The 5,238-nt window shown below is 39.4% G+C and overlaps 2 long non-coding RNA genes across 2 annotated transcripts; both read left to right on the top strand.

The window, feature by feature from the left end:
* The first annotated feature begins 479 nt into the window (after positions 1-479).
* On the top strand, positions 480-1,472 carry LOC144707669 (uncharacterized). Its single transcript, XR_013582502.1, has 2 exons — positions 480-925; positions 1,073-1,472. It is a non-coding gene; the product is annotated as an uncharacterized LOC144707669 (long non-coding RNA).
* A 2,670-nt stretch (positions 1,473-4,142) lies between these two features.
* LOC144708002 (uncharacterized) lies at positions 4,143-4,949 on the top strand. The gene is made up of 2 exons (XR_013582615.1): positions 4,143-4,559; positions 4,634-4,949. It is a non-coding gene; the product is annotated as an uncharacterized LOC144708002 (long non-coding RNA).
* The last annotated feature ends 289 nt before the right edge of the window (positions 4,950-5,238 follow it).

Raw genomic sequence — 5,238 nt, 5'->3', positions numbered from 1 at the left:
TGTTGAAGTCTCCCGGCGAAATGTAGTATGAAATATAACCCTGATTAGAGTATTTGTTAACGTTGTAGAAAGAGGAAGAGCAATATAGAGGGAGACAAATAGAGGGAGAGCTGAGATGAATTCCAAAGGCAAGGGGGTGGTGTTGGTACTGATTTCGGGCCTCTTGATTTCTTTCACCTCGGATGTAGAAGGGGCTGGTGAACGAAACTTCGATGCATTCTAATTTAATAGTAGTATAATCAACATCAAGGAGAGATTTGAATATGCATCTAGGCTCGATTTGTAATACCTAGAGCAATGGAAAAATATTTAGCATATTTCACTTTTTATTTCATATGGTCAGATCATAGAAGCCGTTCTGGGTCAGAGACTGGATGGTATTCCAAAATTTATGCATGTTGCACCCATGATACGTGATTAATCTTCGTCTCTCTTTTTTTCTTTGTCAAATTAGTTTTATAGTCAATCATTATAAAATATATAAAGATGACAATAAGATATTAATCTGACAAGAGCAAGAAATGTGAGGTATTAATCTCTAGAAGGATCCAATGCGGAGATACTTATCTACAGTTAGGATTCCCATATAATATTATTCGCGTCAAGGGAAGATATGGCTTCTCAGCCAAGCTAAGGGCTCATTAATAATGGATTCTTATGCCACTTCCCACTTCGTTGTTGCTGTATTCGACCCGGATAATTTTTCTATAAATTCCTCAATCCCCCCCTCCGTTCGTTCATTCACAGAGAGAACAGAGACAGAGAGAGAAAGGGAGAGAGAGAGAGAGGGAGAGAGAGAGAGAGAGAGAGAGAGAGAGAGAGAGAGAGAGAGATGAATCCCAAGGTCATGGCCTCATGGGCATGACTGTGGCGCTGTTTGTTGCAATGCTGGCGACGTTCTCTACGGTTGCCGAAGGCGCGGCAGGTGCTTGAACTTTCGCTCATAATGACAAAGAACATACAATAAAAATAGTAACTTACACATCGATCTTGTTTTCTCGACACTTTTAATGTCTGTAAGCTCATCCCTTCTCTTTTCTTCTGACCCAAATTTTTGCAACGTTTTGTTTAGCGGTGTGCGTGAAGCAATGGCCCCTGACAGGCAGACAATGTCTTTACTGCTGCCGGGTAGAGATTACAAAATGCACCGCTTGCTGCCAACAGAACTTAGCACCTCCTGGGGCAAAGTACTGCGCCAAATGTTGCCGCTGGGCAGCAGTCAATGGCCTGCCACAGTGCTTCCTCTGCTGTAAATGAACACGCTGAATGACGGACGCATTTCCTTTGATGCGTTTGTTGGAGGAATAAGCTCAGTTAAGAACGTGTTTTCTAAGTTTCCCCACATTGAAGGCTGTGCAGAAGCTCTGTGATTTGAATGCCTGTGTTTGTTGACTAAATAAATCATGATACGTCTTCTACTGAAGCGTCCTCCAATTCGTCCACCCATGACGTCCTTGGTGAGGTTTATTTTCTTTCATTTTGCATTCCGGAGCAGACCTCAGATAATCACAAAAGACCGTCCTAGAGAGAGAGAGGCGAGTTTCAGATGGTGATACACAGATGAGATAGAGAGAAAGAATTGTAGAGAGGATTCTCTACAGAAATAAAGATAGACAGAGATAAAGATGGAGATGAAGAGAATCAGTGAGAGATAGAGAAACGTAGCGAAAAGGGTAGAGAGGAGAAACACCGAGATAGATAGAGAAGGAGATATAGATAGACGAGTAAGATTGAGATAAGAGAAATTTATATATCGAGAGGAGAAACACCGAGGTAGATAGAGAACGGAATAGAGATAGAGAAGTAAGATTGAGATGGGCAACATTATATCGCGAGAGAAAGAATACTGTGAGAGAAAGAGAGAGACTTACAGATACAGAGAGACAACAGAGAGATAAAGACTGATAAATAAAAACCAAATGTAGGTTTAAAGATACAGAGAACATATAGACAGAGATAAACATTTAGATATTGAGATGGAGCTGAAGATACTAAAACGTTGCGATAAAGATAGAAATATAGCGATAACGAGAGATAAATTGGAAAGCGAGGAGCTATATATTAAATGGTTCAATACAGACATACAGATAGACAGTGATAAGAACAGTCAGACAGATAAAGGTGGAGACAAAGATAGACCAGAGAAATCTAGAGCGATAAAGAAAAAGTAGATAAGTGAGACTATATTTAGTTAGAAATACACACACCGATAGGACCGATACACGAAAAGAAAGATAGAGCTACAGAGATTCATATAAAAAGATAAAGTAAGAAATTGAGATATAAAGCGTACATTTAGCCGCCTCGCTTTAACATATAAATTGTCAGATAAGAGGACATTGAGGAACTATAACATGTTTAAGTTTCTTATTTTGTATTAAGCTTAAGATCTTAGATCTTTTCGTCGATTTCGTTTCGAAACGACGTCAGGTAGAGGGACATAGCACATACCTCATAAGAGATGAAAAAAATCATAGTGGGAATATTAACTAGCCTCCACTTGCAACATTTACAAATATAAAAGTCTATAATTCGAAGTTATCGTTGCAAATTAGCAGCCGCCTGGAGCCAGAGGCTGAATGATATTTGTAATATATAGAAGAAGTTGCAACCATGACACGTGATTTGGCTTTGTGTTGTCTTTTCTGTCACAAGTTGGGTTGATGTCTAGCAGGTGAACGTAATTGGGATAACAATAAAGTATTAACCTGCAAATACGGAGGAATGTTTTGGTCTTTATCACTTAAAGGGTCAACGGTGGTGATACTTATCAGAAGACGGAATGCCCCTAAATGCTGAAATTGGCTTCAAGGCTTGAGATGGCTTCTCAGCCAAGCAAAGGGCTCATCAATAATCATTGAAGAGTATACTTTAATAACTACTTGTGAATATATTAGAAGGCAGATCCATAATGCCATCCCCAATGCCCCCATTTTCCATTTTTGTGTAGCATTCATTGAAAGAGATAGACAAGGGAAAGTGCTATAGGGAGAGATGATACCTTAAGGCACGGGCATTTTGGGCTATCATTTACACTTGTAAGTTGTTTTGACACATTCGCATTCGTCCGGGTGAAGAATATTGATCAAGTATTTCCAATTCAACAACAAGTTGTGAATTATAATATATCTGGATTTGCCTTCTGTTTTCGTTTATTATTTAAATGATTAAACTTCACATCATAAGCACATTTGGATGAAAATGATAAAATATCAAACGGTAGATCGATCCAAGTGAAAACGAGCATCAGTGATGTTGTACACCTATATAGAAGTTGACTATTAAGTCTAGTTCATCAATCAGGAAAAGCCTCCCATCGATCAAAATTTCCACTTCAAACTGACAATTCAAGCAGTTTATCGGCGATCCGCACTAATAGACTGACTGTCAGTCTTGATTGGTAACAAATGATAGATCAGCATAAGTGACCAAAGGTTTGATACTAAATACTTAAAATCTCTGTGTGACTAGATTAGGTGAGGGCTAGGCATTTCGATTAGTTGTGTTTTTTACTGCCAAACTAGAAGTTTTGTAACAGGAGTTTTAATAGGAACACCCAGGAAAGCGTACGAATCAGCTGCTGGCTAAACTGAGAGATAGCCTGCATCTGGTAACAAAGATTCTGTTTTCAATCTCCCCTGCTTCATCCTGTTCTGTGCGTAAATTTAGTGTACACTACGCACATCACAGAAAATTTACATTTAACATCGTCTAGGATCCTAAATTCCACCCTTTAAGACTCTTTTGGCTAACTATGAACCGTTTACAAGTGGATATTCCCTACGGAATTCTCATACGAAACCAGCCTAGAGGGAATCGTTTTCGCTAATAAGTAAAAACATACATATTCCAATTGAAGATCTAGGAGACGTATGATCTATTCTATTTTTATAATCCATCGACGTGGTCCTGATCCATAAGCCGCCATCGCAGCGAGAAGTAAATTGCTTTTCATAAATTAGATTGCGAGTTGCCAACCAAAACTTGTCTCGCTTTACTATATGTTTTCTATAATGGTTAAGACGATCGGATAAGGCGCACCGAAAATAAAATAAAATAAAAAGGCGTACCCAGATGCTAAACATATATTAAAACAAGGGGGGGGGGGGGGGGGGGGGAGAAGCACTTCCAGCTCATAGAAATATAGACGAGAGATCTGCATTAATTCTTGATACACCGAACAGGGAGTATGAATTTCAAATAGTTTTTAGCTCTGGGGCTGGCATTAAGACTACCATATAGATATTGCCTGCTTCTCTCCGCATGGGTTATTGTGGAGTCAAAGTGCTTACATATTATTGTGTTCTAACTAAACTCTTATGTAATCGCTGAGGTGTATAAAGTCTTAGCCGCCGTGCTGATGTTGAAGTCTCCCGGCGAAACGTAGTATAAATTATAACCCTGTTAGAACCATTCGTTAACGTTGGTAGAGAGAGGAAGGACAAGATTGAGGGAGAGAAATAGAGGGAGAGCTGAGATGAATTCCAAAGGCAAGGGCGTGGTCTTGGTACTGATATTGGGCCTCTTAATTACTCTCAACGCGGTTGTAGAAGGCGCAGGTAAACGAATACTCACTCATATGCTTGATTCGCTCATTATCTGTTTTTTTTCTAAGCTTTGAAGGGTTTTGCAGTTTGCGTGAAGGATAAAACAGCCAAGATTTGTAATACTTGCTGCAATATCAAGGGGACAGATTGTGCTGGTTGCTGCGCCAAGACTGTGCTGCGTACCAACAAAAGTTGTTGTGCTCGTTGTTGCCTCTGGCGTTATCCCCCATTGATTGGTTCTCTTCCGCTACCGGGTAAAATCTGCGATCGCTGCTGCTCCTAGGGGCTCTCATTGGAGAGCTCGGATACGTTTGATCAAGAAATAAGCTCAAGTTCTGGAGATGTTCCAATATGCATTTTTACGCATTCAATAAGGACGCGCTTGGACGCATGTTTACAGTATAGAGTTTCAATGTTTGACTTCAAAAACAGTTTTCAGTTTTTTAATATAATAATTCATCGATATAGAGAGATCGATTATCTCAGTGGAGATTATGATAATCGAGTGTAAAGATGCTTCTCCGTGATTCATTCACCTGAAATCGTATTCCGTCTTTTGTTGCTTTTTGATAATAAATAATTAAGGCTTAATTTTGACGAGATTTAACTGCCGTGGTTGAACGATGTACGACATGACTTCGTCGAGAGTTGAAGGGAAGAATACAGAGCACGATTAAAGTTAAAACGATTG

Source organism: Wolffia australiana, chromosome 9, assembly GCF_029677425.1.
Source record: "Wolffia australiana isolate 7733 chromosome 9, ASM2967742v1".
Taxonomy (NCBI): Eukaryota; Viridiplantae; Streptophyta; class Magnoliopsida; order Alismatales; family Araceae; genus Wolffia; species Wolffia australiana.
This window is presented reverse-complemented; position numbering and strand designations above follow the sequence as displayed.